The sequence below is a fragment of the Theropithecus gelada genome, chromosome 19 (assembly GCF_003255815.1).
Source record: "Theropithecus gelada isolate Dixy chromosome 19, Tgel_1.0, whole genome shotgun sequence".
NCBI classification, from domain to species: Eukaryota; Metazoa; Chordata; class Mammalia; order Primates; family Cercopithecidae; genus Theropithecus; species Theropithecus gelada.
This window is the reverse complement of record NC_037687.1, coordinates 11,428,524-11,444,910: the sequence shown is the minus strand read 5'-3', so window position 1 is coordinate 11,444,910 and position 16,387 is coordinate 11,428,524. Positions and strand designations below refer to the sequence as shown.

At 45.0% G+C, this 16,387-nt stretch overlaps 1 protein-coding gene across 1 annotated transcript in view; it reads right to left on the bottom strand.

Moving 5' to 3' along the window:
- The window catches only part of LOC112611850 (zinc finger protein 136), a 520,810-nt gene that overhangs the window by 463,609 nt on the left and 40,814 nt on the right, over positions 1 to 16,387 (bottom strand). The gene's annotated exons all lie outside the window — the stretch shown is intronic.

The window sequence follows — 16,387 nt, the reverse complement described above, 5'->3', positions numbered from 1 at the left end:
CGGGCAATCGTAAGTGTGTGCTAGGAATCCCAGACTCACTGTCCAGTGGCGCCACCTCCTGGCCTCAGAGCAGGAGGAGGGGTGTCTGATGTCCTCCAGGGATCAGGAATTTGGCATGAGGCTGCTGGCGACATGGCCAAGCCCTTCTCCCACCTGATCTCAATCTGCTTTTTCTTTTCTTTTTTTTTTTTGAGACAGAGTCTTGCTCCGTCACCCAGGCTGGAGTGCAGTGGCTCATTCTCGGCTCGCTGCAAGCTCCGCCCCCCAGGTTCACGCCATTCTCCAGCCTCAGCCTCCCGAGTAGCTGGGACTATAGGCGTCCGCCACCACACCCGGCTAATCTTTTGTATTTGTAGTAAAGACGGGGTTTCACCTTGTTAGCCAGGATGGTCTCGATCTCCTGACCTCGTGATCTGCGTGCCTTGGCCTCCCAAAGTGCTGGGATTACAGGCGTGAGCCACTGCGTCCGGCCCAATCTGCTTATTTTCAAGAAAATAAAAACACATCGACAACAGGATAAACCTGTTAAATTCATGGAAAAGCTGGACTTACATGGCAGCAATGTTCTATAAAGGAATCAACAGAGAGGAAAAGCAAAACCATGAGCTAGCTCAGAGAAGCAGTTTTTCAGACGCAGTTCAGCAGGAAAACCCCAATTCAGGAGGTTAAACATATTCCCAACCATGGGTGCCAGACGGTTGAAATGGGTCCCCAGATGCTGAGCGCGGTGGCTCACGCCTGTAATCCCAGCACTTTGGGAGGCCGATGCAGATGGATCACCTGAGGTCAGGAGTCCCAGACCGGCCTGGCCAATATGATGAAACCCCGTCTCTACTAAAAATACAAAAATTAGCTGGGCAAGGTGGCTTACTCAACTTGCCCTCCTGTCCCCTCTGCAGAGTGTGGATATGCTCCCTAAGACTTTAAGTGTTAATAAATTAAAGCTTCCAATCAAAAGCCAAGAAACTAGACATTGATTTTGAAAACATAAGGAATTCCTCATATTTTTATGAAAAACAAAGCTATTAGTCATACAGAACACAAATAGTACAATGGCAGACATAATGCCTTCGTTATCAGTAATTACATTAAATGGAAATGGAATAAACTTGCCAAACAAAAAGACAGAGGTAGGGAGAATGAATTTTTAAAATACGATCAAATTGTATCCTGTCTACAGCACATTCATTGCAGATCTCAATACCCAAGTCAGTTGAAAGAGAATGAAAGAAAAGGATATTCCATGCAAATAGTAAGCTAAAGAGAGCAGGGGTGGCTATACAATTGTCATACAAAATAGACTAAGTCAAAAACTGTTAAAAGACACAAAGAAGAACACTTTGTGTCTCAAATCATACAGAATATATAGTTATAAATATAATTGCACTAAATAACAGAGTCCCAGAATATATGAAGCAAACATTTTAAAAATTGAAAAGGAAGGCCAGGTGCAGTGGCTCACGCCTGTAATCCCAGCACTTTGGGAGGTGAGGCAGGCAGATCACTTGAGGTCGGGAGTTCGAGACCAGCCTGGCCAACATGGTGAAACCCTGTCTCTACTAAAAATACAAAAATCGCCGGGCGCGGTGGCTCACGCCTGTAATCCCAGCACTTTGGGAGGCCGAGGCGGGCGGATCACAAGGTCAGGAGATCGAGACCACGGTGAAACCTCGTCTCTACTAAAAATACAAAAAATTAGCCGGGCGCGGTTGTGGGCGCCTGTAGTCCCAGACACTCGGGAGGCTGAGGCAGGAGAATGGCGGGAACCCGGGAGGCGGAGCTTGCAGTGAGCTGAGATCCGGCCACTGCACTCCAGCCTGGGCGACAGAGCGAGACTCCGTCTCAAAAAAAAAAAAAAAATACAAAAATCAGCTGGGTGTGGTGGTGCATGCCTGTAACACCAGCTACTCGGGAGGCTGAGGCATGAGAATCACTTGAACCCAGGAGGCGGAGGTTGCAGTGAGCCAAGATCACGCCACTACACTCCAGCATGGTGACAGAGCGAGACTCTGTCTAAAAAAAAAGAAAAGGAAATGTCACTTCTACAATAAGAGTTTGAGACTTCCTACTCCAATTTCAAAAATGAATAGAACAACCAGACATCAGATCCATAAGAAAATAAAGAACTTGAACAACACAATGAAACAACTACTCTACATAATAACAGCAGAATACACATTCTGCTGAAGTGCACACGGAACATGCTCCAGCACAGACCATAATTAAGACACAAATCTTCACACGATTTAAAAACCTGAAATAATAAAAGGTATCTTTTTCCTAACACACTAAAATAAAACTAGAAGTCAATATTAGAAGGCAAATTCACAAATATGCGGAAATTAAACAATTCACTCTTCAACAACCAATGGGTCAAATAAGAAATCACAAGAGAAAATAGAAAATACCTGGAGACCAATGAAAACAGAAACCAAACACACCAAAACTTTTGAGATGCAGCAATGGCAGTGCCAAGAGAAAATTTTATAGTGAGAATGCCTTCATTGAAAATGAATAAAGATCTCCAATAAATAATCTAACGGTATAACTTACAGGACTAGAAAAAGAAGAGTAAGCTTTTTTTTTTTTTGAGACGGAGTCTCGCTCTGTCGCCCAGGCTAGAGTGCAGTGGCCGGATCGCAGCTCACTGCAAGCTCTGCCTCCTGGGTTCACGCCATTCTCCTGCCTCAGCCTCCCGAGTAGCTGGGACTACAGGCGCCTGCCACCACGCCCGGCTCATTTTTTGTATTTTTAGTAAAGACGGGGTTTCACCGTGTTAGCTAGGATGGTCTCGATCTCCTGACCTCGTGATCCGCCCATCTCGGCCTCCCAAAGTGCTGGGATTACAGGCTTGAGCCACCGCGCCCGGCGCTTTTTTTTTTAAAAGGTAGTGGAAAAGCTGGGTATGGTGGCATATGCCTATAGTCCCAGCTACTCAGAAGGCTGAAGCAGGAAGATCACTTGAGCCTAAGAGTTCCAGGCTGTAGTGCGCCATGAATGCATCTGTGAATAGCCACTGCACTTTAGCCCGAGCAACATAGCAAGACTTCATCTTCATTTTTTTTAAAGGGTAGTACAGAGAGCTAAGTAATAAAGATTAGAGCAGAGGTAAATGAAATAGAGAACAGAAAAACAACAGAGAATCCAAAAACTTAGTTTTTGGAAAAGATAAAATTGAAAAAGAGGGAACATTTTCTATTCATTTCATTCATGTGGCCAGCCTCACTTTGATATGAAAGTGCCAAAGATGGGCCAGGCGTGGTGGCTCACGCCTGTAATCCCAGCACTTTGGGAGGCTGAGGCGGGTGGATCACGAGGTCAGGAGTCTGAGACCAGCCTGACCAACACGGTGAAACCCCATCTCTACTAAAAATACAAAAATTAGCAGGGTGTAGTGGCACACCCCTGTAGTCCCAGCTATTCGGGAGGCTGCGGCAGGAGAATTGCTTGAACCTGGGAGGCTGGAGGTTGCAGTGAGCCAAGATCATGCCACTGCACTCCAGCCTGGGCGACAGAGCAATACTGTCTCGAAAAAGAAAAAAAAAGGAAAGCAGTGCCAAAGACACTGTAAGAAGCTACAGAACAACATCCGTTATGAATATTGAAGCATAAATCATTAACAACATACCAGCAAACTGAATTCAGCAGGATTATGAAAAGGATTGTAAATGGAGGCTGTGTTCCTGCAAGGCAAAGATGTTTCAACATGTAGCAATGTAGTAATGCACCATTTATGAAACCAAGAAAAAACACATTTATCATCTCAATTGGTGCAAAAAGGTAATTTGACAAAATTGAATACTTTCTTGATTTTAAATAAAATACACTCAGTAAACCAGGAATGTAAGGAAACTTCCCTAATAGGATAAAGGCATATATGAAAACGCTACAGGTAACCTGGTCAATGGTGAAAAACTGAAAGCTTTACCCCTAATATCGTGAAAAAGACAAGAATTCCCACTTTTACCACTTCTATTCAATACAGTATTGGGAGTTGCAAGGGAAATAAATTAAGAAAAACAAGCCAAAGACATCCAATTTGGAAAGGAAGTATAAAAGTATTTGTATTTACAGATTATATGATCCTATATACAGAAAATCCTTAAGACTCCACAGAGCAAAAATAAAATACTAGAGCACAAAAATTAATTCAGCAACATCACAGAATTCAAAATCAACACACAAACATCAGTTGCATTTCTATGAATTAACAATGAACAATCTGAAAAAGAGCTAACAATAAAAATTTAAAAAGTATCAAAAACAGTAAAATACTTAAAATAAATTTCAGAGGCCAATAACCTGTACACTGAAAACAACAAAATGTTGCTGAAACAAATTTGAAAAGACATAAATAAATGGAAAGATATCACATGTTTATGAATTCCAAGACTTACTATTGTTAAGATGAGAATACTAACCAAATCAATCTGCAGAGTCAAGGTAGTCCCTATCAAAATCCAAACAGCCTTTTATATAGAAATACAAAGACCCATTCTAAAATTCATTTGAAATGTCTAGGGACATTTAATATCCAAACAACCTTGAAAAAGAACAAAGTAGGCCAGGCGCGGTGGCTCAAGCCTGTAATCCCAGCACTTTGGGAGGCCAAGATGGGTGGATCACGAGGTCAGGAGATCGACACCATCCTGGCTAAGAGGGTGAAACCCCGTATCTACTAAAAAATACAAAAAACTAGCCGGGCGTGGTGGCGGGCGCCTGTAGTCCCAGCTACTCGGGAGGCTGAGGCAGGAGAGTGGCGTGAACTCAGGAGGCAGAGCTTGCAGTGAGCTGAGATCTGGCCACTGCACTCCAGCCTGGGCGACAGAGCAAGACTCCGTTTCAAAAAAAAAAAAAAAGAAAGAAAAAGAACAAAGTTGGAGGACTCATACTTCCTGATTACAAAAATTCCTAGAAAACTACAGTTATCAAGAGACCATGAGGCCAGGTGCAGTGATTCACGCCCGTAATCCCAACACTCTGGGAGGCCAGAGTGACAGGATTGCTCAAGGCAAGGAACTCAAGACCAGCCTGGGCAATATAGCAAGTCCCCATCTCCACATAATTTTTTCTTCTAATTAGCTAGACACAATGGTGCATGCCTGTAGTCCTAGCTACTTGGAAGTCTGAGGCAGGAAGAATGCTTGTGCCTAGGAATTCAAGGTTATAATGAAAAAAAAAAAAAAAAAAAGTCATATGGTACTGGCATAAGTACACACAGGCTAATGGAACACAATAGAAAGCCTAGAAATAAGAAACGGCCGGGCGCGGTGGCTCAAGCCTGTAATCCCAGCACTTTGGGAGGCCGAGACGGGTGGATCACGAGGTCGGGAGATCGAGACCATCCTGGCTAACACGGTGAAACCCCGTCTCTACTAAAAAATACAAAAAACTAGCCGGGCGAGGTGGCGGGCGCCTGTAGTCCCAGTTACTCGGGAGGCTGAGGCAGGAGAATGGCGGGAACCCGGGAGGCGGAGCTTGCAGTGAGCTGAGATCCGGCCACTGCACTCCAGCCTGGGCGACAGAGCGAGACTCCGTCTCAAAAAAAAAAAAAAAAAAAAAAAAAAGAAATAAGAAACAAGTGCTCACATATATGATCAAATGATTTTTGACACCAGTGCCAAGGTAATTTGATAGAAAAAGCACAATCTTCAAACACTGGTGTTGGAAAAACTGGGTGTCTACCTGCAAAAAAATAAAGGTGGACCATCACTTTACATCTTGTACAAATATTAAATTTAATCCAGACCTAAACTTAAAAGCTAAAAGTATAAAAGACTTAGAAAAAAATTGTCAGGCGTGGTGGCTCATGCCTGTAATCCCGGCACTTTGGGAGGCCAAGGTGGGCGGATCACGAGGTCAGGAGATCGAGACCATCCTGTCTAACACAGTGAAACCCTGTCTCTACCAAAAATACAAAAAAAATTAGCCAGGTGTGGTGGTGGGCACCTGTAGTCCCAGCTACTTGGGAGGCTGAGACAGGAGAATGGCATGAACCCAGGAGGCGGAGCTTGCAGTGAGCTGAGATTGCACCACTGCACTCCACTGCACTCCAACCTGGGCGGCACAGTGAGACTCTGTCTCAAAAAAAAAAAAAAAAAAAAAAGACTTAGAAAAAAATATTAGATTAGGGGAAATTTCATGATACTGGACTTCTCAGAGATGTGCTTTGGTTGCCTGAAGCACTGGCAACCGAAATAGATGAAACTGGACTATATCAAAATTGAAAACTTCTGTGCACCAAAGGATGCTCTCAACAGAATAAAAACACAAACTACAGAATGAGAGAACATATGTTCCTATCACATATCTCGTAAGAGATAAGTACCCAGAATATATGAACTCCTACAATTCCACAACAAAACAAAATCAGGCTGGGCACAGTGGCTCACGCCTGTAATCCCAACACTTTGGGAGGCTGAGGCAGGAGGATCATCTGAGGTCAGGAGTTCGAGACCAGCCTGACCATCATGGAGAAACCCTGTCTCTACTAAAAATACAAAAATTAGCTGGGTGTGGTGGTGGCCACCTGTAATCCCAGCTACCTGGGAGGCTGAGGCAGGAGAATCGCTTGAACCTGGGAGGGAAAGGTTGCAAGGAGCCAAGATCACACCACTGAACTCTAGCCAAGCAACAAGAGTGAAACTCTGTCTAAAAAAAAAAAAAAAAAAAAAAAATCAAATGACCCAATTCAAAATGAGCAAAGGAACTGAAAACAAACTTGTTCAAAGACAATAGGTCAATGACCACTAGGCACATGAAAAGATGCTCATTATCACTGATCATCAAGGAAATGCAAATAAAACCCACAATGAAATCCCACTTCACACTCATTAAAGTGGCTATTAGGTTTTGGTTTTTGTTTTAAGGGTGTGGCCAGGCACAGTGGCTCACGCCTGTAGTCCTAACACTACAGGAGGCTGAGGCAGGAGGATATAGTGGGACCCCATATCTTAAGAAAAGAAAGAAGAATATAACAAGTATGGATGAGGATGTGGAGAAATGGGAACCCCTACCGTGTGGTGCTGAGGAGAATGTGAAACATTGCAGCCACTGTGTAAAACGCTATGGCTAGGCCAGGTGTGGTGGCTCACACCTGTAATCCCAGCACTTTGGGAGGCCGAGGAAGGCGGATCACCTGAGGTCAGGAGTTTGAGACCAGCCTGGTTGACATGGCGAAACCCCGTTTCTACTCAAAACACACACAAACACAAAAATCAGCCAAGTGTGATGGCAGGGCGCCTGTAATCCCAGCTACTTGGGAAGATGAGGCAGGAGAATTGCTTGAACCTGAGAGGCGGAGGTTGCAGTGAGCCGAGATCATGCCACTGCACTCCGGCCTCAAACAAACAAACAAACAAACATAACACTATGGCTATTACTAGAAAAGGGAAACATCAATTACTCTTTACACCAGCAATTCCACTTCTAGGCATACTTTCAAAGAAGTAAAAGCAGGGTCTCACACAGACACATGTACACCAATTTCATAGCCATCTTAACTCACAGTAGCCAAAATACTATTGTAGACACAACTCTTCCAGCCAATGATTGAGTTCAGTTACCCTCAAACTATTTTTTTTAATATAGTTTTTAAATCTTTACCCAAAAAATCTCAAGTGTTCAAAGTAGATAAACAAAGTGTGGTTTATCCATACAATGAAGTATCATTCAGACAGAAAAAGCGATGAATTCCTCATACATGATACAACACGAATGAACCTGGAAAACATTATGCTAAGTGAAACAAGCCAGACACACAAGGACAAATTTTTTGTTTTTTGTTTTGTTTTGAGACAGAGTCTCACTCTGTCATCCAGGCTGGAGTGTAGTGGTGTGATCTTGGCTCACTGCACCCTCCGCCTCCCAGGTTCAAGCGATTTTCCTGCCTCGGCCTCCTGAGTAGCTGGGATTACAGGCGCACACCACCATATCTGGCTAATTTTTGTATTTTTAGTAGAGACAGGGTTTCACCATGTTAGTCAGGCTGGTCTCGAACTCCTGACCTCGTGATCTGACCACCTCAGCCTCCCAAAGTGCTGAGATTACAGGCGTGAACCACCGTGCCCAGCACAAGGACAAATATTGTATGCTTCCAGTTATATGAGGTGCCTAGAATAGTCAAATTCATAGAGAAAGTAGGATAGACATTATTGGGAGCTGGGGGGAGAGGGAGACTGGGGATTTGTTCAATGAGCACCAAATTTCTGTTTAGAGTTATGCGAGAATGCTCGAGATCAATAGCTGCGCTGGTTACACCACACTGTAAATGTATTTACTACTACTGAATGGCACATTTTAAAAAGGACTGAAATGGCAAATTCTCTGTTAGTATATTTTACCTCCAAACAATTTAAAAACGAAAGGAAAAAAAACATGATTCAAGCTACTAGGCATGAAAACAACATCTGGGATAACAAATTACACTGAGTGAAATAAACAGCAGATCAGATACTGCAGAGAAGATGAGTGAACCATGTGACCTAGCAGTAGAAACCATTCCAAATGAAGCATCCAGGAAAAAAAAAAAAAGGTGAACATAAGTGAGTTGTGTAGTGGGAAAATTACAAGTGACATAATATGCTAATAACAAGACTCTCTGGCAGAGGAAAGAACATGACAAAAAATATTTCCACAAATATTGGCTTCGCATTTTCCAAACTGGATGCAAATTATAAACCCAGAGATCAAAAAAGTTCAGCAAACCATGAGCATAAATGTATATAAATCTACACCAAGGCACATCATCAGTAAATTACTTCACAACAGGAACAACTAAAATATCTTTAAGGCAACAGGAAAAAGACACATTAACTGCAGTGAACCAAAGATAAGATTCATTACATACTTACTACCAGCAACAATGCAGATCATGAGACCATAGAACAACATCCTTAAAGTAATGAAAGAACAAGTATATCAACTGAGAATCCTATATCCAGCAAACAATATCTTTCCAAATGAAGGGAAAATAAATTATTAATTCAGCCATAGTGAAAGACTTTGTAATCAGCATACTTGCTCCACGAGACACATCACTAAACTTCATGGGGGCAAAGAAAAATGAAGCCAAATGGAAATCCAGAAAGAAGAACACCAGGAATGATAACCACTTCAGTAAACACAAAGGGTTTTTTACATTTTTTATTGCTTTAAAAAAAAATCATTGAACTTTTTAAAAACGAAAAAGAAAACTAACAACATATTATGAAGTTATAAAATTATGATGAAGGCCAGGCATGGTGGCTCACGCCTGTAATCCCAACACTTTGGGAGGCCGAGGCGGGAGGATCACCTGAGGTCTGGAGTTCGAGACCAGTCTGACCAACATGGAGAAACCCCGTCTCTACTAAAAACAAAAAATTAGCCGGGTGTGGTGGTGCATGCCTGTAATCCCAGCTGCTTGGGATGCTGAGGCAGGAGAATCACTTGAACCCGGGAGGCGGAGGTTGCGGTGAGCCGAGATCACACCACTGCACTCCAGCCTGGGCAACAAGAGTGCAACTCCATCACAAAAAAAAAAAGAAAAAGAAAAAGAGATGAAAAGTACCCGAAATAACCAAACAAATAGCCAAACACTTCTGAAAAAAAAAAAAGAAAACCAGGCCGGGCGCGGTGGCTCAAGCCTGTAATCCCAGCACTTTGGGAGGCCGAGACGGGCGGATCGCGAGGTCAGGAGATCGAGACCATCCTGGCTAACGCAGTGAAACCCTGTCTCTACTAAAAAATACAAAAAACTAGCCGGGCGAGGTGGCGGGCGCCTGTAGTCCCAGCTACTCGGGAGGCTGAGGCAGGAGAATGGCGCAAACCCGGGAGGCGGAGCTTGCAGTGAGCTGAGATCTGGCCACTGCACTCCAGCCTGAGCGACAGCGCGAGACTCAGTGTCAAAAAAAAAAAAAAAAAAAAAAATTTAGCAATCCTAATTAAGACAATGTCTTTGGCAAGTAGACGAATATATCCATGGAACAGAATAAATGTTCCAGTTACATTTCTACACATATGTGGTCCAGTAGTTTTTTCATCAAAGTGAACAATTCAGTCAAAAATTCTCTTTTCAATAATGCTAAAAAATAGAATATGCATATGCAAAAAAATAAAGACTGTAGATCTATATCTTGCACTGTATTCAAACATGAACTCAAAATGGATCACAAAACTGAATGTATAATCTAAACAGTAAAATGTAAAGAAAATGTGGGTGACATTATTTGACCTTGGGTTACATTACAATTGCATACATATGACAAAGATGCAGAATCCATTAAAAATTGAGAAATTAAACTTCATTAAAATAAAAATCTGCTACGTGAAGGATACTGCTAAGGAATTTTTTTTTTTTTTTTTTGGAGACAGTCTCTCTCTGTCACCCAGGCTGGAGTACAGTGGCACGATCTCGGCTCACTGCAACCTCCACCTCCCAGGTTCAAGTGATTCTCCTGCCACGGCATCCCAAGTAGCTGGGACTATGAGCACACCATCACGCCTGGTTAATTTTTGTATTTTTAGTAGAGATGGGGTTTCACAATGTTGGCCAGGCTGGTCTCAAACTCCTGACCTCAAGTGATCTGCCTGCCTTGGCCTCACAAAGTACTGGTAAGGGAGGAGACCACCCTTCATATTGTCTTATGCCCAATTTCTGCCTCCAAAGAAAGAAAAAGTAAAAATTAAAAGGCAGAAATAAAATCCACAAGCAGACAGCCCGGCACCACACCCTGGGCCTGGTCAACATCAACCCCTGACATATCGGTTATGTTATCTATAGATTACAGACATTGTATAGAAAAGCACTGTGAAAATCCCTATCCTGTTTTGTTCCCATCTAATTACCGGTGCATGCAGCCCCCAGTCATGTACCCCCTGCTTGCTCAATCTATCACAACCCTCTCACACGTACCCCCTTTGAGTTGTGAGCCCTTAAAAGGAACAGGAATTGATCACCCAGAGAGCTCGGCTCTTGAGACAGGAGTCTTGCCGATGCCCCCGGCCGAATAAACCCCTTCCTACTTTAACTCAGTGTCTGAGGAGTTTTGTCTGTGGCTCATCCTGCTGCACTGGGATTACAGGCATGAGACTGCTAAGGATTTTTTTTTTTTTAATGGAGTTTTGCTCCTGTTGCCCAGGCTGGAGTGCAATGGCGCGATCTCGGCTCACTGCAACCTCCACCTTCCAGCTTCAAGCGATTCTCCTACCTCAGGCTCCTGAGTAGCTGGGATTATAGGCATGTGCCACCATGCCTGGCTAATTCGGTATTTTTAGTAGAGATGGGGTTTATCCATGTTGGTCAGGCTGGTCTCGAACTCCTGACCTCAGGTGATCCACCCACCTCGGCCTCCCAAAGTGCTGGGATTACAGGCGTGAGCCACCGCACCCAGCCTACAGACTGCTAAGGATTTTTAAAGAATAGCCGTAGATGGGACAAAGTACTTACAAACCATAATCTGATGCAGGAATTATATCCAGAATATATAAAGAACTCTCAAAAACTAATCTGAAAACAATCAATGTCATTAATACTTGACCATAGAATATTTTTCAGTGACAAATAAGAACATGAAGTATCATTCAACATCATTATTCATTAAGTAAATATAAATTTAAGCCACAATTCTAATACCACTACACATATTTGGGAGTCTAAAGTTAGTATGATTGGCTGTATCAAATGTTGGTGACAATGCAAAGCAACTGGAACTCATATCATGTTGGTGGGAATACAAAATGGAACAGCCACTTGGAAAACAGTTTGGAAGTTTCCTAAGAAGTTAAACATACACCTGGCACAACACCCTGCCATTTTACTCCTAGGCAGAATAAAATAAAATCTTCTAAAGAAATATCAGCTTGGCACGGTGGCTCATAACTGTAATCCCAGCACTTGAGGAGGCCGAGGTGGGCGGATCACGAGGTCAAGAGATCAAGACTAGCCTGGCCAACATGGTGAAACTCCGTCTCTACTAAAAATACAAAAATTAGCTGAGCGTGGTGGCGTGCACCTGTAGTCCCAGCTACTCGGGAGGCTGAGGCAGGAGAATAGCGTGAACCCGAGAGGCAGAGGTTGCAGTGAGCCAAGATCACACCACTGCACTCCGGCCTGGTGACAGAGCGAGACTCTGTCTCAAACAAAAAAGAAATATGATACGTTCTTACAAACACTGGTATATGAATATTCATGTTTAATTCTTAATAGCCAAAAACTGAAATTAACCCACATATCCATCAATAGCTGGAGAAATAAATTTTGCTTCCTCTGGAAAATGGAATATTATTCATGTACAATAAAGAATTATTGGATGGCCGGGTGCGGTGACTCACACCTGTAATCTCAGCACTCTGGAAGGCCGAGGCAGGTAGATCACAAGGTCAGGAGATAGAGACCATCCTGGCTAACATGGTGAGACCCCATCTCTACTAAAAATACAAAAAAAAAAAATGAGCTGGGCATGGTGCCGGGCGCCTATAGTCCCAGCTACTCGGGAGGCTGAGGCAGGAGAATGGTGTGAACCCGGGAGGTGGAGCTTGCAGTGAGCTGAGATCGCGCCACTGCACTCCAGCTTGGGCAACAGAGCAAGACTCTGTCTCAAAAACAAAACAAAACAAAACAAAACAAAACAAAAAACTATCGGATGAAGCTCAATTATGCTGAGTGAAAGGAGCCTGACAGAACAGTACAAACTGCAAGATTCCATCAGGGGTGGCTGAGAGAGAGGAAGCAGTAGGGATGGGATCCTTATCTTGAAAAGACTGTTTCATGAATATGTATTTTTATGTCATTTAGAAAAATCTTAGTACAATATGCCTACTTCTTCCTGTGAGTCATGGGAATTGAAATAATTGGGGATAGTGAACAATGCCTGGGGTGGAAAGAAACTGGTGACCCAGTAAGGGGAGTGGAGGGAGGAGTGCCCGTTGGTGCTCTCGACTGTGAGGTGGGTCTCTGGGAAGTTAACAGCTGAGGGAGAAATGTGTGGGGCTCCCTCCTGCTCTGGGTAGGACTTACTCCAGCCCATCCCCTGATCCTCTTGTGGCCACTGATAGCCTTGCTGCAGGAGGGGCACCAGAATTTCTTAGCCTGCTCTTCCCAGGTAGTTCAGCTGTACCCAGGACAGAGGTACCAAGAGCTGGAGTGGATAATGGGACCAGTAACCAAGGGATCAGTGGGCACAGGCTGGGATGAAAAGGAGACAAGGGATAAGATAGTACTTGGGTGGGCCAGGTGCAGTGGCTCACGCCTGTAATCTCAGCACTTTGAGAGGCTGAGGCAGGTGGATCACGAGGTCAGGAGATCGAGACCATCCTGGCTAACACGGTGAAACCCTGTCTCTACTAAAAATACAAAAAAATTAGCCAGGCGTGGTGGCGGGTGCCTGTGGTCTCAGCGACTTGGGAGGCTGAGGCAGGAGAATTGGCGTGAACCCGGGAGGCAGAGCTTGCAGTGAGCCAAGATGGAGCCACTGCACTCCAGCCTGGGCAACTGAGCAAGACTCAGTCTAAAAAAAAAAAAAAGAAAGTACTTGGGTGGTGATTACCTTCCTGCCACCCAATTTAGCTCAGCGATGCCTGGGGTAGGGAAGTCATCAGTTGCTTTGACATGATGCTAGAGACAGACATTTCTACAGAGGTAGAGTGGGAGGTAAGGAAGCCAGACCCCTGGGTCTAACAGATCCCACACCAGCTCTCCTGAGCCAGTGTTACTGATTCATCTGGAGCCTCACCAGGCTGGGTCTCAGGTCCCTGCTACCAGCCCAGAAAACATCTGCATTTAGGACATGATACCCTCCAGACCCTGGCCTGACAATCCATGATACAGCCCACACTCCCATTCTCTAGATTTGGGATCAGACCTTCCTCATAGGCACCATCCCCACAAAGAGCCCATACTTCCACGTCCTCTGTCTCCCGCCGGTGATCAAGGCAGGCTTGAAGGGCAGCCCTCACTACTGCCCTCATACACAAGGGACACGCAGCTGACTGTACTGACCAACTGCTCCCAGGTGGGCAGCAGCTGGAATGATAGCTTCATAGACACCCCAGTGAGTGGCTTCATCCAAATCAGGTCCTCCTCCCCAACTTCTACCTGTTTGCTACTCAGGTCACCCCACCTGGCCTTAAGTGAGTTTCCATTCAGATCCTTCCATCCCTAGGCACTGACCCTTGTTTTCACTTAGGTGGCTCCAGCTGGCCTGGGTTCCTTCCCCACAGCAATACTGCATTCACATTCTGATTCCCTTACTGGACGCCAGGCCCTCCTTCTCTCCTAGTTGCCCACCAGGTGCACCCCCCAGGATGTGAAGTGTAGACTAAGAGCCTTGGACCAACCCTTCTCAGCTGGTATCCCTCCTACACCGGCGATTTCTTTTTCCAGATCATTATCTCTTTCTTGCCCCTGCCTGCCCAGAATAATTGTTTAATCTAGATCACCAGGTTGGGTCCTTGTTTTTTCTCCCCAGTCCTGATCCGTTTCATCACCTGACTCCTATTTCTTACTGGTTCCTTTGTCAGAACTTTACCCACCGGCACCTGAGGTCTTTAAACGCATCTCCCGGTCTCCCCAAGCCACTTCCAATACCCCATCCACTGACCTCCACCACAACTTCAGGTCCCTCCATAGTGATGTCCTTTCCCAGGCTCTCATCTCCTACAGGATGGATCTTCCTCCAGGTTTACCAGTGGAGGGTTATCTAGGTATGTGTTACTCAATTCTGGACTGCCAAGGCCTGGGCAATGGGGCACGAGGGTGCTGGACCAGCTGCAACATCTTACTCAAGGCCCACCCTTTTTTGAAGCCTTAGCCCCGTCCAGTCCCTTTTTTGTGTATCTGGGGGCTGAGTTAGGAGGCGACAACCTCCATTCCGCTCTCACGGACACATAACCTGGGAGTTGCAAGTAAGGAAGGCAGAGTAAAGCAATCAGACACATAAAGTCCTAATTAGGGGAGAAAAAAAATCAGGCTGGTGACACCAGCAGAAAGCAAAGAGATAAAGTAAATAAGCTTTAAATCTGCCTTCCTTCATGGTCCAGGACATATAAACAAAAAGAGGAAGATAAGCTATAGGTCTGCTTTCTTTATGGCCCAGGACATAGGGCCCTCCTGCTCATATAACATACATAACTCACAAACTTCCTGCTTATCAAAGGCCTCAATTTATCAAACACCACAGCCGCCAGAAAAAAATGCAAATTAGCTCCCCGCTGCCTTGGCGTTACCGATCAGCCCAAGTTCCAGTCTATAAAATCCTCAGCAAGCCTGTTTTCCTGCATTCAACTTCTCTTCTGCTGGCCTGCCTGTTGCCTCCTCGCAACGAATTTTCACACTTATATCTAATAAACCTGCCTTCCTTTACCTACAACTGTCTTGGTAAATTCTTTTACCCCCGGCGCACCACCGGCCCAGATAGTCATAGCTCACCCGCGACAAGGCAACAGACAGGGAGGCAAGAGAAGGAGCGGGTAACCTGTCTTTGCTTCCACCTCGGCAGAACTTGTTCTGTAGCTTCTTAAGACACAACCCACACATCGCTTCTCTGCTCGAAATCCAGTAAAAGTCCTCAATATGGCCCACCAGGCTCCACGGGATCAGTTCCCTGCCTGCCTGCCTAACCAGGTCTATTGTTATCTCAGCACTCTAACTGCGGTCCGCGGACCAGCAGCATGGACTACACTGAGGACCGAGTCAGAAATGCAGAGCATCAGGCCTTCCCCAATGACCTGCTGAATCAGAATCTTTTAAAAAGATCTGTAGTTTCTTGTGAAAGTTTGAAAAGAACAACTTACTGGCCTCCACTTTATAGAGTATTTCATATTCCTCACCTGTGGGATATTGATCAGAGTGCGATGTGGAGACCCGGTGGGTTCGAGGGGCTGGGGCTGAAACTGGGAGAAGACACAAGTGAAATATCCCCGAGATGATGCAGCCGAAGGCGAGGCCGCTTTAGCAGCACTTGTACAGCCTGATGGCCTGGCCCACGGCTCCTGGCGTGCGAGAACCACCAGAGAACTGGAGTGGCTGTGGGCGCCGCGATGAATGCGCCGCGAGTCTAGCACAGGCACACTGCCACCAAGCCGCCCAACCCAGATTCGACGAAACATGCTCCCAGGCGAGCAGGCCTGCTTCCGGCCTGCAAGGGGCGAAACGTGATGGAGGAAACGGTTTCCGCTTCCGCCAAGAGTCGGTTGTGACTCTCACAGGAAAGAGACGGGCCTGCCTGCAGTTCGGGAGGATATCCGGTACCTGGCACACTGGCCAGTAGGAAAATCACAGCAAATACAAAAATCTGATGTTTCAAATGCCCCTTATATACCCAACAATTTTTTTTTTTTTTTTTTTTTTTTGAGACGGAGTCTCGCTCTGTCGCCCAGGCTGGAGTGCAGTGGCTGGATCTCAGCTCAC